We start from the raw sequence: 19,220 nt of genomic DNA on the forward strand, positions 1-19,220 counted from the left end.
ACCTGAAGCTTTCAATAATAGATAATCGACTAGAAATTAAAATTAAAATTATAAAATCTGAGAGGGAAATAACTTATCAATTATTATTTTATTTTGCTTAATATTTTGCATTTTAATATTATTCGTTTGACATTACTCTGATTAACGGACTTTTTTTTCAAAACACAAATCTTGATTAGATTATTAATGTACATATATTACGTAAATACTATGTCAATAACTATTTGTTATTATTATTTAATTTTTTTTAGTGGTTAAATTAAATTTAATCACATTCCATTCACATCAAATAATAATCCATAATAGTATAAATAATCGAACATGTAGTTATCTGGTATACATAATATGCATGATGTTTCTAGATAATTTGACATCAAAACAATAATTCAAAATTGCTGTCGTAAATTGTATACATATATTATACTCAAGACAAATCCACAAACCTTTCGGATTCACTCCAAATAATTTATAGATAAATAACTAAATTATATGTAACAATTATTTTTTTGTCTAACTTAGTCTCAGCAATAACGGTAATTTGTTTTGTGCTATTGTACAAATATGGTTGATACTAACTAAAGTTAAAGATTTATAATAGTTTATTGGAGACGTTGTTAATTTGTATTTATGCTTAAAAAAATAGAAAATAAATTTTTACTGTTTAAGTTTTGAAATTTTGTTTGTCCAGTCCAGTGTAAAATATTGTTTTTGCAGCCATATATTATTATTGTTTTTTCATCTCTATAACTGAATTTTTGCACACTGACTTGGTGATCAACAAATATGACGACGCAGATCCAAATGTCTGTCACACTGAATTTGAGATCACATGAGATCAATAATCAGAAGTTATACCAAAATATAAGCGTATTCCCAAAACAGAAATATTTTCTATTACGGTACGGTGTTGCAGCGAAAGCCTATTGGATACCTACCGTTGGCAAAAAAGAGGGAAGGTCTACGGCGGACATTATAATGTTCGGAATTCAATTTGGTGGCAAAACAAAAGCTATCCCACCCGATTCGTACTACGATCACTGCGGGAAACGACCACCAAAGAGATTTCTCATCGTAATTAAAATCACACCGAGAAACGCTCGCCTCCCGGCTTTACCCAAAGGCAATGTCCGTCAAATTATATATTGTAATCATTGCTTATCATTCGTTTTTCTTCAATTTTTCTTTGTCAGCATTGATCATAAGCCATGCCACTCTAATAATAATAATTATTATAACCATGTATAACGAAAAACTGAAAGATGTAAACTCTTAAGTTCGTAATAATATTACAGAATATTTATTAATTTATATTAATAATAATATTACAGAACATATTATGTTCTGTGAACTATAGAAATCAATTGGCCTATCACACATTCTATAAATAAAAATTATTACAAATATTAAATTGATAATTATACAGAAACAGAGTTTCATTGTGATTAAAACTTCAATATTAGTTTCGTTTAATATTCATAAATTATTAAAATTTTAAAATATGTGCATGTAAAAACATAAACATAGGCACCTACCTGTTTTCAAGTATAATAATAAATTATTTATTTACTTTTTAGAGGTTTGCCTAAACATAATATTAAAAACTATATTTGGTAGGTATACTATATTATTATGTAGTTAAGCCATCGTTAAACTGTTATTGCCATTGTACTTACGACTTTAATGTGTATAATCTTTGTAATAATCATTTTTATATTGTTTTGATAAGATATTTTACATCTAATAACGATCGCAATATAATGATTAAAACACAAATAAACATTCAATTTTATAAAACTACATATGTGTTTCATTACGCTGAGTGGACATCTCATCATAATTTATTAACAAAATATTTGCGATTTTGTTTCTGTAGACATTTTATTTAAATTATGAAAAGTTTTTTTAACTTCGACTGATTTATTGTGTACCGGTTGCAGTGCTATAAAATAGTAAGGTTTTGTACGATTTCATATTTTCTTCGAGGTTTTTCGCATTTCAAAGGTAATACATTTTTTATGACCGACTTATTACATGAACACACATGCCTGTTGAATGAACTGCGGATATTGCATTTTATACTATTCCACATTTTCACTTCTCTAATATGAGATAAAATAAGGGAAAACTGTGAAATTAAAAAAAAAATTAAACCAGTTTTATGTTAAAATATAAACATATACACAATATATATTATTTATTATGCGATAAATGATTTTATATAAGATGCAATTATTTTAGTTTATTCTATTCTTAATATTATTTAGTGATTTATTTGAATACTGAATGAAATTTTAAAATAAAACCCGAAGTGCAGCAAGAGGTTACCTGTTTATTATAAATTCCTCTATTAATCTAATATAATACAATTCGACTAATTGAAAACTATTTAAGTTTTATCTTTAGAATTTTATTTTTTATTTAAAAATTTTAACAATTGTTTCTAATAAAATAAAATTGTTCCGTAAGTTATTCGTATTAATTTTAGTTGTAATAAAATATGTATAAATATTTATACACACATGCAACTCTAATCATTAGTCAATTTGACAATAAAAACATAGATTTTGATATACTAAAATATTATTATTTATAAAACATTGGTTAGACGCCTATGACATATTATATAAAATTATTTGAAGTGCATACAAATAATAACCAGTAAAAAATGATTTGGCTTAAAATTATACATTTTTAAGTGAAATAGTTCAAATAGTTGAATTATATATAATTTTAAATTGTAAATACACAATATAACACAAGCTATTTATAGTTTTATAATTTGCATTGAGGCAAAATTAAGAATAATTTAAGTAATTTAAAAACTTTTATTCATGAAAATTTCTATTTATAATTCTGTAAAATATTCTTTTACTCACGAAAATATTTTATTCTCGCTAAAATAAGTTATTTTGTATGGAAATATATTTTTAATCTATCTAAAAGCTTAATATGATTTAATGTTTGATATATAGTTTAAATTTTACTCGTATCTCAATGAAAGGTTAATTTACCATATGGGATTTAGTTGATTTAGAAAGTATATTATTTATTCAATTGACGATATTACACAATATGGAATTCTTACATGATTTTAGAAACTGTAGTATTTATTATTTTTTTCAGATCTTTGTTTTATTGAAATTCTATTTAATGTGTTATACATTTAAAATAAGTGTTTTTTAGCAGAATTTGGATTTTAAATTTATGAGAATTTAAGTACTCAAAGTTTAATGCCCATCGGAATTTATAACTAAATCAAAAGCCATTTAAATAATATTTTAAAATATAAATTGTTTATCAAGTTCAACAAATGTCTCATTGGTAACATTAACACAAAAAAAGTAAAAATATATATAATACATCATGAACCTAACTATCAATAGTTAAATGGTTTTCTAATATGATGCAGCCAGATTTAATTGACTAAATTAAAGTAATATTAGTAATACTAATAAATGTAAATAATATAGGAATATAGGAGGAACTAACTTTAAAAAAAAAATAAACAATAAATAATAATTTAAGAAATATTGTTATAAATTATTCCAACTTGTATGACATTTTTATTACCTAACGGTGTTTTTTATTATTATTCTAATGATTATCAATTGTTTTTACATAGTACTTTATTATTAATGGAATGATAATCAATCACATTTTTATTTTGAAATTAATTCATTTACATGTATGTGTATAATTTACAAATGTAAATTCGTTTATAGATAAATTTTATTGAACGAATATTTTATTTAAATATAGGTACTTTCAAAATGTTCCTAATATATGATTAAAATTTAACAAATCCAGTCAATTTCATTAAAAAAAAATGAACATATATTTTTCACGTTTTTATTGTAGAAGAATATTTTTTATCTATAATTTACCATCGGAAGCATGGGCCATTGGGCTTACAGAGAAACAATAATAAATTATACGGTAGAAAAATTAAATGTCGTACCTAATGATTATGAGTTATGTATGTTAAAAATTTAACCAAACCAATAACCAAATAGCAATCTACAAATAATACGTTATGTCATTTAATATAAAAGTCGTTGTGCACTTTGAATATAATTTATTCAATAATATTATGTCGTAATGACAGAGTGAGTACCTATGTCATAGTTTATCAAAATAATTTTTGTATCAATTGTACTATTAAATTTACAAATTATTAAATTTCTATTGAACCAGCTTGTAAAGCATCTACAATAGCTGATTCGCATACGTTTAATTAATTAGAATGACTTTTTTCTACATTAATATTCCTTTTTTACAATTATTGCATTATACTCTGATATTGAGGAAAAATACTTTTTCATATTATTACATTATCATAGAATGTTTTTTTTTTTTTGTTTTGTAAAAACTTGTCATTCTTGGATTCTTAAAAATCTTTGAATGATTGTAAGAGTGCTTCTATAATTATGAAATTGTATTTAAGACGTTTATTTTCGATTTATTTAGTAATTATAATATAATGATGTGTATAATTGTAGTTAATTTAAACATCAGTATGAAAGATATAGAGTGAGTATTAGAAAAAAATTAATTTTTGTTCCAAAAGGTACTACTCAATTATCAATTAAATAGTTATAAATTAAAATGTAACATATAATTATCATTTTTGATTCCATACAGGTAACTAAAAATACAATGTTAATACAATAATTCAATGTGAATTAATAATTAACTTTAACTGAAAATCAATCATATTATTCAATTCGTTCATCAATAATGATTTATTAAAAGTTTGTCGATAATCTTAGTATAACGCAATTTACACAATTCTTATTATTTTAACACAGATAAATGACAAACATAGTTTTTACATATATTATTAAAAAATTGCAATTTATTTGAGATTAATTTTACTATTCCTAATATAATATATCGTATAAAGTAAAATTCACTGGTGTATGATTATTATTTAAATTTAATTTTGGCAAATATGCAAATCTGATACTAATAGTTGAGGTTTAAAATTATTTTATGGATATATATGGACTGCAAATCTAATTACAAAAGCTTAGCAATTAATTAATAATTAAAATAATGTGGTATAGTGGGTAATGACAAATAATTAAAAATAGGTATTAAGTGATTATCAAATAATAATATTACTTTCAAAAATTCAACTATTTGAATAAGACCAAGTTGAAGATACTTAACAAAATAGTCAGCCTATAAAAGTTGTTATTTCTAAATTAGCCAGTTCAATATTTTCTCTAGTTAGTTTATAACCTCACTTCACTTTTACTTTCATGAGCAACACTGCTCATTTATTTTTAAAGCTTAACACTTGGCAAGTTTTTGAATTAGCCTCTTAAGCGTTGTCAACACCGGGTTATTACTCAATAATACGATATTTCAATTTTTGATGATTTCAAAATGTAGATAACATATAATATGATATACTGACCGTTTTTATTGATTGGCATTTAACTTGGTCTTTTAAATGTTGACTTCAAGCAAGATAGGTGGTATTTTTGTGTCTTACTGGGTACTAAAGAGATTATGTCTGTTTTAGATGTTTTCTTAAATGATTATTTTGATAATATCTGTTGTGACTTGTGTGACTTAGTCCATTAAGTAACTGGCTTCTTGTGCGTTATCAATATCCAGACTCAGATACCCAAATAAGATTTTTCAATATAATTATTTTTATTCATTATGGACATCAATTCTGGCCTATATTAAAATGTTAAAAATCGTATTCAATTTTATTCAACAAAAGAACTTTCATTTGCTTTCACATAATAGGGATCAGATATAAACTTCCTGGAAACATGTCACCCTGATCATGTACGTTTAGCCACACGAGAAAATTAAATTACCAACGTCTAATGTAGAATTTCACAAACTTAATACTTAGCTTTTATAAATGACAATGGTGAACGCCGTGCGAATTGGAAATTTATGTACTCGGACGTTGGTTGTAGTGAAAGAAAAGTTGTTCTTGAAAAAATTTCTGAGCTGCCAAAACCATTTAAAAGTCTTCTCGGTTGCATTTATCAAAATTTTGATTATACTATGTAAAACCACTACATAAAAAACGATGGATCATCATTAGCCATCAGAATCACCCTTGAAAAGGGACTATTTCCTTTGTAGCTAGTTGCATGTAAATAAAAACATAATCATTTTATGTATTTGTTGTAAGTCACTGACTGATACGAAAAAATCAATTTACCAAGTTAACAGGGAGCTTTGACTTGCTCTTATATCGATTTATGCAAACAAATCAGGTTAACCGCACCCTAAAATTAATTAACGTACTTAATTCTAAATATTTAAGTACTGAAGCATTAGTCATGGGGTGGACAACCAATATGTAGTAAATAAGCAAGAAATTTAAAAAAAAATAAGCTACGGTGAAATTGAAGACTATTACTAGATGTACGAGGGTGTTACATTATTTTACTGTAATCAATGATTTATCAGATAAGCGAACTATAAAACACTTTAAGGTAAGTGGTAAACTTGAAGTATATATATACGCTTCATACATCCTACTGATTTTAAAGCTTTATAAGTATATTATTAATGCGATTATGGAGGTCGACATTAAATCGGATTCATATCAACATTTTCAAACATCTTTAGACGTACCTAGTAAAACATGCACTATCGAAGAAATAGGTAAAATGTATCGAGGGAGATAAAGCCAAATAGAGGAATAATACATACATGAAATACCAAATGGCTGATAAGTTTAAATCTTCTTGGAGGATAAATTTTCGTGGATTAAATCAAATACAGAAGTAATTTAATATCATCTGCAAAAATTAGCAGCTTACAGTGACTTTTTTGATGCCAATAACAGAACTATAAAAAAGATGAGACAGATGTCCACCCTGGGGCACGGGAGACATAATGTCAACAACAGTTTTTAAGCCACGGAGTTTGACAAATTTATACCTATCCCTGAGATAAAATGAAAACCAAGTAATCAGAGTATAATCCATGCTATATTTACAAGAGAATTTTATTAAAGCGACTTGGATAATACGATCGAAGGCTCTAAAATATAAAATATAAAACTAATTAATTTATATTTTAACTGATGTAATATTCTTCAAGATTCGTTTAAAATAATTTATTTTGTTAGTAGCATTTAAAAATAATTATATAGAACATAAAAATTAAAATTTTTCAGAAACTTTAATAGCTAGTTTTTTTTTTTACTTTCCAAGTGTATTTATTTTTAATGTTCACTCTAAAGAGAGCACAATAGCACCTCTATTATTCAAAAACAAAGTTTAACAGTTAAAATGTATGCCACAATTTTTTTTGCTGGTGATATTCTATCATGGGCATACAAATTCATCGTATACTACTGACTTAGGTCTATTTGTCGTTGATAAAATTACATCTTGGGTAAAATAGTAATATCCCTAAAATTATAATCGAATACGTAATATTAGGAATAAAATATTACAATTTCCTCTGGGATGTAATATTAGTAGATATATTACTATCTTAATGCACATTGAATGTGTAGTAAAATATTTTCTCGAAAGATATACTCCTTTAATTCAAACAATACAATGTATAATATATGAATTAGGTATTTATAATTTTAATATATTATGCATATTATAATTATACTGTTTATATAATATTAAAAATTACTTTTAAAAATTTAAATTATATTAATTCATCATTTACTTGTTTTCTGTTTTGTTCCATACAAATAAATACTAATAAATTCATCAACCACATTTTAAGTTTTTGCTGTAGGATTTCAAACTAACATCAGATATACATGGAATGAATTATTACCTGCATAACTAATATTTTTTTTCAAGCTTCATTTAAAAAATCATATAAATCAATATTAAATTATATATGATAGCATAAAAAAAATATTATTAGTATTAAATTAATAAAATAATCACAATATATTTTATGAAAATGTATTACAAGAAACATAATTATACACTTAAATATTTCAACGATAAGTAATAATTACAATGCGTTTTATTTATATGTTTGCAATACAAATTTAGCAAGCCTGTAACAAGAGTATAATATTTTTTCAATTATTATGTTGCTTTTGTTTTCTTATTCAGTTATGCCATATAATATTAAAAATAAATAAATAGCCAATAGGTACTCTAAATATACTGCGATGGAAATATTGCAACAGTTTATAATAAGGTACCTATAGGTAGTCATTAAGATATTTAGTACATTTATTGTATTTACCCGTCAATTTTTATGATGCTAGAAATGCTAGAATATACTGTACTAAACTTTATATTTATATTTTCTCACATCATTGTTGGATGTTGTTTAATAATGAAAATTAGGTAAAATTGGTTAATTTATAAAAACTAATAACAGATCCTAAGTCACGGACTAAAATGTAAATGTATTATATTTGAAAAAAAAATGGATAGACTAACAATTACTTTTCTTTGACTAGCTTAAAATGCATATTAAAATTATTTGCAAAAAAAAAAATGATAGACTTATTAACTATGCATTGATAAGACTAATCAAAGTAAGTCTAATAAAGGGAACACAATCGTATTTTTTTAAATATTTAAAGTTTATTTTTACTTTTATTGTTATGTTTTATAGGATAGTTTTGTTGACTCATTGGTTCCTAAACAAAGATAATTGTTGAATAAGTATCCAGGTGCAATTAACATACAAAGTCACTCATTATGTAGAAGTTTAGACCTAATTAGGTAAGTGTGAAAACATTTGTTTTATGTATAAGTACTTATAATCTGATGGTATTTGTTTGTATTATTTTTTTTCGATGATCTTGAATCCATTTTACTAATTGAGTATCTATTCTGTAATTCTGTTTAAAATATAAAAATAAAAAAATAATGTATTTTGATAGTTGGTGTGATCACTTTGGCGACCGCATTCGAAACATCAATAGTATTATAGTAATAACTGCAGAATTATAAAAATAGTAGTGAGATTAAAAGTCTTAGAAATAAAAACAAACGTTAAATTATATCCAATTATTGATCATTCTATTAAAACATGTCATCATGGAGAATTTTTTTATATAATTATATGGAGTTATATATAATACTAGCTGATCCCGTGCACTTCGTTGCCCGTTAAATGTACTAAATTTATATGACTCAAACTTTGTTCAATTCGTTATTTAATAATCGGTGTATGGATTTCAAAAATTATCTTAACTTTTCCGTTACCTGGAATAAAAATTCTGATTTGCAGAAGTATAATATTATCAGGTAGGCAATCTACCTGCGGTAGATCGCGGACTTGGTGCTGTTTGTACGTAAGTTTATGATTTAACTCTAAAGTATTAAAATTATACCAAGTTTCCATTTTTACTTAATTCCACTAACGGCGAATTAATATAATCAATTAATACAAAATCCTTGATTATGCTAGCAGTATATTTTTATACTTATAAATAGATAGCTGAATTACCCGGCGTTGTCCAGGGAAAAAATAACCCGGGAGGTATTCAACTATTTTATATAAAAAAAATGAGGATGAAGAAACTACTATTTTCTTATATTTTGTACCTTTTTTATTTATTAATTTATATCTCTGTACATATTTCTATTAAGGTTATAATACTTCTTAATATTTATATTTTTTTTTGCTCATTTTTTGCTGGACAGATGGCGACACTGTCATTTCATCATCACCTCGTCGTATTCCTCGAACTTGGTAACTTTCTCAGATTTTTCATGCCCAAAACCTTCTCTGTGATGTCCTCTTTAATTTAAAAAAAAATGAAAGACGATCCAATAAGGAGTTTCGAAGCCAAACCGTAACAAAGATTTCCTCTTTTGCTTGATTTCGGTTTTATATATATAGATGAGTGTTTCTTGAGTTTTTTATGAGATAAAAAATAATGTAAAAAGTAAAAATAATATTTTTACTAATGTTTTACGATCGTTAGCAAATTAGTCGTACAAAAATATAATATCATATGCTTAAGTATTCTAAACAAAACGAAGAAAGGAATGTAATTTATTTGAATTAAAATGGAGTATAAAGTATTTTTTTTTTTTATTTCAATAATAATATGATTTTAAAATAATATATATATATATAATCTAACGCAAATTGTCATCGTTGTAGGTACCGACTTAATCTTTAAGTCGTGTACACTAAGTATGTGGATGCTCTGTATTTTAAACTTATGCAACAGCATATTATTACACTTTCATAATTTTTCTTAGCTTAAAATTAGTTTTTAACTTTATGCCAATTGAAAATGAATATTCATATATTATTTACATACAAGTTTGTGATGGTTATTATTCTATATCATTGATCATTATTCTAATTAAATCGTCAATAAAACTAAAAGTTAAGACTAATCACTGGTCATTATTATTATAATAATGTAATAATATATTAATTTTAAAGATTATTTTTGTTTATAAATACACACTCTTAAATGAATATTTAAATTCTTCTATTCTGAATCGACTGAATCCTAATCCTAAACGAATATCTAATATGTGAATAGATAAGACACATTCGTTTTGGTTTCTTCTTTTCGGCATCAAAGAGAGTTGTGTTCTTTAAAACTTTTAGTTTGGTTTATCAATATCGTAAAAATCTTTTGGGATAATGCTTAACTAATTATTGATTAAACAGTCAATAATAAACAACAACAAAAAATTCAATTTTCAAAGATAAGATCAAAATTGTGTTTTTATTGAATTTAAAAATATTTTTAAAGTTTGTTAGGTCATTTTTTAAGGCATCTAGTCATATTTTTTAGGATATTTTTTTTATTTTTTATGGCATTAAATTCCGTTCCATAATAATGATATTGAAAATAGGGCTATTCTTTGAACCTTCAATCTACTATATGTATAAATATAAATATGTATTGTAGACTTGACAAATTAACCAACTAAACCAATTGATATCAAAATATTACAAGTATATACCTTGAGACCTAAGAAGCTCGTTCGTAGCTTCAACCCCTATAGGTTATCATAGGTGGTCCCACATGCGAGCCTGACAACTTGACACTTGAATTTCGTTTTTGCTCACGAAAATTGAATATTTTTATTATTTATAGATTTTCTATAGAAATAGAAATACAATGCGTTGCTGTTGTTTTTTTTTTTTTTTTTTTTTTTTTTAATTAAGTAAAATAATATAAATATATAATATTTTATTTAGTGTTTGTTATTCAAATGTAGTTACGTACATCAAAAGGTAATATCCGTAAATTATATTTTGTAGTTTATAGATTCAAAAATAACTCAACCAATTTTAACAGCAATTATTTGAAAGATTTTTTAGAGATATCAGAAAATTGTAGAGAGATTTCAAGACTTTTGAGTATAGATTTCTATTATACCTGTTAATGGTGTAATATAGGACATACAATATAACCATAAGTGATTTGAACAAAAAATTATTATGAAATTAACAAACGCAAGAAGTATTTTGACCGGACGGAATTGACTAAAATATGCTTCGATGATAATAATATGAAAAATACGTAAAATAACGGGACACTTGCATCAAATCAGCTGATTGTTATTATTATTTAATAGTTTATTATATACACACAATATGTATATAGAGATACGTATAATTTAAACGTAAAAATGTATTTTTGACAATTTAAACACCTTTAAATCAAAATTTTGAAAATTCCTTTATTAGTGCATGGTGAAATTATAATATTAATCTATCCTTAAAACTTCAACTCGATTACTGTAATAGGTTTGGATTTGTGTTGATTATGAATCAGGAGGACACTATCGTTTATATATAATATATATAGGTATATAGAGAGAGATTAACAATATCAACTTCAACTAAATTCGATTTAAACGATATTTAAGTACTTAGGTATGATAAACGAAATATATTACTGTGACCATTGATTAAATACTTGAATTTTGTCATAAATCAATGTAGATTATTTACGGTATTAACTGATAACCAAAAATAAGTAAAATTATGAAGAAGATAACGTTCAGATATAGAAGTTCTACAAGGTCATAATTATTTGGAAACATTGAAAATTATAAATAAAATATATTAAATTAGAAATTGTTAAGGTCAGACTCAATTTTGGTGTACAATAAAAATTTCACTAAATTATAATACCATGCATAGTGCAGTAGTGCACGTATTTCACTTTAACTTCAGAAAGTTCAAGTAAAGAACAATTGAAGTTGAACTTTCCATGATATTTTGTTTTATACTGCATCTAGATAGAATTTTCATTAATACACGTATAACATTTAATTATTTTGACGATTTATGAAATGTTGATGTACCTGGACATATTATACCAATGATGTGTATTGATTATTTATTACAGTGCAGAATAAAATTGTTAATACTCGTATGACGACATAGTGTTAACCACTTATTTTTGAATGCTTTTTTTTACAATGTTTATAATTTAATGTTTTATACTTTTCAAATATTTTATGATGTTAATTAATACTAGCATGGTTAGTTGTTATAACTTATATTATTATGCCATCAGCACAAATGATAAATATTGTAACATAATAATTTATAAAAATATATTTAATCCTAATAATAAATACTATAAGTACTAAATATTCTGTCAGTACGCATTCTATTAAATTTTTTTCCATTTGAATTAAGCCATTTGATGTTCTAATGGATAGAAAAGACAGGTGTCAAGAGTAACTAAAGCAATGTTTTAATAAGATTATCACTATAGGTTCGTTCTAACGGTACTCATTGGATTTCGACTGTCAGGATAGGTTACGTGTTTTTAACGAATGCTGAAAAATGTTCTTAAGTTCAAACGAAATAATGTGATTTTGGTTAAATAATTTTCGACGCATGTATATTTATTTTCCATAAGTCAAATAAACAATCATCATAAATTTATAGATGATGTTAACATTTCTAGCATGTTAAGCTCCATATTATTCGTATTTTAAAAATTTTAAATTTTTTTGACCTGTATCCTCTTTTAAAATGGCTTTATAACTAATTTGTTATATTTATTATTTATTCAGTCAAAGATCTTTTGAAAATCAATCTACAATTACTTAGTACCTATTTATAATACCTAGCACATTGATAATGCAAAATATATTTAATATTTTTACAATTTTGTTTAAAATAAATGCACTTTCGTTTAATAGTATGTAGGCTATAAAGTTTCTGTTGATTTATTAAAAATAATACTATAAAAAATGTGAAATGGTAAAATACATATTGTATTTTATAATGTCAATCTAAAATGTTTTGAACTGAATATACGATAGCTTCAACATCACGTAATAACTCATAGCTAAGGTTCATTACTTATTCTGAAGCGAGCTCTATTAAATTTTAGTTTAATGTATTCTACTTCACTACTATTTTTTTATGAAAATATATTAAAAATAAACTATATTCATATTTGTATTACATAGAAGGCTAAGCTGATATTTCAAGCGGAAAATACTTAAGTTTATTCTTTACAATTGGAAAGAACTTAATCCCACTTTTGTAAATGTATAATTATTTTTTGAGTCATGACAGTATCAAATTAAAAATAAACATAAATTTTAGAATATTTGAATTATTACAAAATGGTATTTAAATTAAGGTAAATCATTTTTGCATGTCCTAAAATTAACTAGTACTTTTTTACAATTGTATCAAACATAACAACATTTATAACATTTCAGTGTTTTAAAATAAAATCTAATAACTTAAATATATGTATTCTATACTAATTTAATGAAGATTTTTGAAATAATTATTGCTTTTGACATTGATTATACTATGAGTGAAGTTTATTGACAATTCCAGATATACGGATATAGTCTATTCTATTACTCTATATTACATAAAATGTGATTCATTATTTTATACCCATTGTTCTTTAACTAATAATTTATTCAAAGTTTAAATATACTTAAAGGTAATATTTTTAATATAGGTACCCTCATTTTTATGCTTATCCACTATTTAAGAAATTCCGGTAACTGTGGTAACTGCCAACTTTTTTCAAATGTGAATAAATAATTTTTCTTGTAAACTATTAAGTAGACGTCTTTTGATTATTTAATTGTTATGTATCTAGATAAAAGTTCAAACGACTGTCGAATAGTATTTGAATTATTTAACTTTGTGTACCTACGAATAGGTACTATAGGTTCAGAAGATAATATCATGGAAGCATTGATGGTTTTAAAATTATAGTAATTTATATTATTCTGTTGCCATTTTATAATTTTGTGCATGATATCTGAGTATAATAATATTAGGTACTAGATTAATTAATATCATAAGTTTTTTTAAATTTTTTGTAAAACCATTTCTAAGGACTATTTTCTTATCATTATTACAAAAGGAAATAGGAACATTTAATCACCTTAATGTTTATGTATTTACTAATATTACCAACACCTTATCATTATAATGTTTATTGCTTGATATATACATATTATATCGATTGCAGATGGTTATTAACTGATCGTCATATAAGGTATTATTGAAATATAAAATAATTCGATATATTTTTATATCTAATTTATACATATTTTATAATATTATGTATTATGTATATATTGTATATTATACATATAATATATATTTGCATATACAAAATATACAAGATTTGCATGAATTAAACATCCTATTATTATTTTTTTACATGGGTCATTTAATGTCTATAGTTATCAGGTCATTCAATAGTATTACACCTTTCTGTTTATGATACAATTCGGATCTGAATACGTATCCACATTTGTTATTAGCATTGTATGTCCAAATAATTACAGAAGATCAGTCAGCTTACTTTAAAAATACTAAAGAGGAATTTACATGTGTATTATTAATTTTAAAACAATGTAACATGATTGAATATAATCTAAGTACGTCTAGTATACATATAACAGATCAACACATAAGATAAAAACAATGAATAGGAAAATGTGTTCAATCAAAATTCATATAAAATCTTATTATTTACTCAATCGAATGTTTTATTATCGAAATATATTACGTATACCTTTAGAACAATTTTTATTTACCTTTTATACACCTACCTAATGGTTTTCTCATTTTTGGTAATACTTTTGGAGTTAATGGTCCAGACAAGACGGTTATCGAATTTGTGACTTGGGTCAATAATACCACACAAATAGAAAATCTGTTTACATCTAAAATGCCAATTGGATTTTATTTACGATTTTCTCTTGAATAGTTTACTCAAGTTTAGGCACATACTTACTTTATCGCTTTAATTTACTGTTTTGTATGATTTTATTTTCAAAAAACTTATATATATATATATATATATATAAAGTTGTAGATTTCCCGTTTTCATTTGTTTTGTTAATGCACTTTTTTTTTTATAAAATATAAACTAAGAAAAAAAAACATTTGTGTGAATTTATGTGATAGTGGGTATAGTGAATAGAATTATTAGTATTACCTATAGATTTTTGGTGTAATAAACCACGTACTGGAACTAGGTATACCTACTAAGACTGGTAATTATAAAAACTTTTATTCGTTTTAATGTGTATTATTTTATTATACTTTGACACGACAATGCCTAAACATACTGATTTCTATCAAACTGGTATTTCAATACAATATATAAAAGATTTTTGGAGTAAGTTGGTTAGTTTAACTTTTCCATATGTCATTAAAGTATAGTATAACATTGCAAATCAGGTATAATAAATTAATACGGAAAACATATAGTTGTATTGGTATAGTAAGTTAGTCAATGACAATTGTTGTATTATTTAATAATGCATTTTCCTAACTTGACTTGGACATGAAATTACCCAATTTATTCATACGTAACTGATACTTTATAGTTATTCATAATATATTTACTGTTTTTATACATGTCTCATACATGTTGAAGAAATATATTAAGATATCCTTCTTGTCTGTACAATAATTTTTGTACATATAAGCTCATTTATTTTATTACTTTTCATTAAAATATAGATTATGCTTCCACATTGAATTATTTACATGATAATATGTAAAATTAGAATCAATATTTTCTAATATATTTATCATTTATAATAAGATTTATATCTATATTTAGTTTTATTGTTTTTAATGAGTTAAGGCTTCAACATCTAAGTTCATTAACTTGGGTTATTTTTGGCAGGTTTATTATAGTTATGGAGTGTACTGTTGGTCAGAACACGTATATGTAGTGGTAAGGATTTGTCACTAAAAACCCGGGTATAGTCACTGGTCAACCATCCGTACACTAGTGACACCGGCTGATGCTTAATCTCAGTACACATTACTGACTGAGGACAAAACCATGCAACATCAGACCACATAATAATACGTTTTGAAATGAACACGTTAAGTGTACAATCTAATAAATGACTAAAACTAAACTTGTATACTTTACTATAATTACATTATTTGTACGTATTAAAACAATTATTATTTTAATTTATAAATTTCAAAAAAGACAAAAATAATTATTCTTACATAGTTGTATTAAAAAGCAAAACACAATATTTAAATAGACAAGTAAAGTGTGAAAACAACAGTATAACTTATACGGAATTTAATTAAAATTAAAACAAAAATGTGTGGTATCTTTTTTATTGTTCAGGATTTAAAAACAAATATATATAATTGGTTAATAAGTTATTACTTATTACTAAGTTATTGACTCATTTTCACATATTTTCGTAGTTCATTTTACTCATGTTTAAAAAAAAATTGTTTTGTGATATTTTTTCATAGCTTGATCTTATCATTCTATAAGTTTTCTTGAATATATATTTTTATAATTTTAAATATTGATATATTTGTTATGTCTTATTTAGTACTCAAATATTTATTTGCATATTGTAATCTAAATCAGTTGTCATTTAATTAAAGATTTTTGGCTATATTTGGTGATACCATGTCATTTTTATTAAATTTTGTTAAGTAATGATCAATTATTATTACTTTGAGCAAGGCATGGAAAGTTGTTAACAATGAAAAAATTTATAGTTTTATTCCCTTATTTGATGATGAAAATATAATATATACATATTATCTCCTTATTTGCATTCTCTGCAGCCAAACTGATATGACGTAGTTTTCTGGTCTTCGGTTGATGAAGAAAAATAGAAACCTTCATGGTTCATGTGCAATAGCTACAAGAAATCTTAAAGTTTGAAAAATTTAACACGGTGTTTTGTAGTCAAGTTTTTGGAAACTAGATTGATGATCGCCGTTATATACACATGTATATTCTAAATAAAAGGAGAAACGTTTTAAAAGGGACATGGGTAATAGAAATCCGTCGGTCGTGTTTGATTGATCGATTTAAATTGCCTGATAAGATTCCCAAAAGGTAAAAAAAAAAAAAACATAAATAATTTTGATTTAAATATTTAATTTTAGTAAATAGTGATAAATAGAGTGAAATGGCAAGATATATGTTTGAATGTGTGATCTACATGGTCGAATGCAAAGAAGAAGAAGAATATATAATTTTTAATTCAATTTTTAAAATGTAAATTATATTGTTAAAAAATATAAAAAATATACCCTGCAATTTGAAAAAAGTATAATTTCTGTGGTACAAGAACACTTAACGAAAATAATATCAAAACATTTATTTTAAGACTTGAGTTATACAACTTATACATCGGTTAAGTGGCTAATAGTCTAATACTTTTATAAGTTATTATTTTACCAACAGAAAAGGTACTTATTGTTAGGTTATTGTATATATGTATTTATTTATTGAACAATATTATCAAACACAATGAAAATATTATTAAAATTTACTTAGGTATTATACAATTATTACTTTTTTATATTTAAAGCACTATTAATAATATAAATCCAAAATTCGAGTGATAGATATGTATTTGAAAAATAGATTATAATGGATTGCATTATTTTCAAAAGAGAACCTAAATATCATCGATGAATACAGGTCTTTGGGATTCTATAAATTATATTGGAGAAAAGGTAACGGTGCGGATAGATGATCTTTTTTGTTGTTGATTGTTGAGAACGTAATATTCTCATTCCACCTACATAATAAATAACGTTATACTAGATATTATAATAGTCACCAATAAAGAAAAACCATATTCATTGGACTGTTAACCATTCCACAGACCTCGTGAATGCTAATAGTATAATTTATAAAAAGTATAAAGTCAGTATTTAGAAATTGAATAATGTACGCAACTTAGGTAAATTAAGCCCAATGTCTTTTAATTCGAAACACATGATATGATGAATAATAACATTTAAACAATTTATGATGATGATTAAAATCAGAAAACTAACATTTTTGAAGATCTCTCAAATTTCTCAAACTTAAATCGTATTATTTTGTTTCTAATATTAGTTGAATCTTTCATTTATTTATTGGTCAGAGGTCAGCACATAGCATGATTATAATGTTTTCATTTAAACTATTGGATCTAAAATGTATACATCCATTATACCTATTCAAATTAATTTTTGTTTTTTTAGTATGCATGCATTTTGTTAATATTTTATGCTGTAAAACTTTTTAATTATTTAATTATAATGATATTTGATGTTAAGGTTACATCGAATTTCACACTGAATAAATTTAATAACTTAGAAAAAATATTGAAATTCATAAATACTACTTTATATTTGTGTACTTATTTATTATTTTCTCAACAATAAAAATAAAGATAATTTGGTTAATGGACATACAAATATACATTACAAAAATAAATTGTTTGATGAAAGAAAGTTGTTAAAAAAGTGATGCTATGTTTTTAATTCTGGTTATTCTTAGTTTAATTGGTTTTACAATGATTTGTAGTTTTTTTTTTTTATCATTACTGCATGTTTGAACTCTGATGATTGTTTTCCAAAAAACTTTGATAGAAATTACTGTTTGCAAATTGGGTCTACTTTATAAAAACACTTGCCTAGTCCAGTAAATATAATCAATAAAACAAAAATTACTTATATTATAATATTATCATTTGAATAGTTGTTTGTTAACGACGTTTACCACCACATTTTCGAAATATAGCTCAACAACAACTGTAATTATTTAGGCATGTATTATTTTTAATAATACAAAAACTAATATTGATGCGTACTTTCTTTTGATTAATTGTGTTCATGCTCATAGTTCTTAATTTTTTATGAAATTATTTGTGATATTCACATAGAATTGATAAAAAAAGACTAAAAAACTAATATTTTATTCCAGTTATACTATTGATTTTATTTTTGTACATAAGCTATTCATAAATATTGAT

At 24.3% G+C, this 19,220-nt stretch overlaps 1 protein-coding gene across 6 annotated transcripts in view; it reads left to right on the forward strand.

The window, feature by feature from the left end:
• The window catches only part of LOC107164174 (5-hydroxytryptamine receptor 7), a 232,925-nt gene that overhangs the window by 109,671 nt on the left and 104,034 nt on the right, over positions 1–19,220 (forward strand). For 4 of the 6 annotated variants that reach the window (XM_089220372.1, XM_089220373.1, XM_089220371.1 and 1 more), the window contains exon 3: positions 8,590–8,699. The exons of the other annotated variants lie outside the window; for them this stretch is intronic. The gene's annotated coding sequence lies outside the window, so the exon portion shown is untranslated. The remainder of the gene's footprint in view (positions 1–8,589; positions 8,700–19,220) is intronic. 6 annotated transcript variants of the gene reach the window in all.

Source organism: Diuraphis noxia, unplaced genomic scaffold (assembly GCF_037042655.1).
Source record: "Diuraphis noxia isolate RWA-SAM2 unplaced genomic scaffold, SU_Dnox_SAM2 contig0002, whole genome shotgun sequence".
In the NCBI taxonomy this organism is placed as follows: domain Eukaryota; kingdom Metazoa; phylum Arthropoda; class Insecta; order Hemiptera; family Aphididae; genus Diuraphis; species Diuraphis noxia.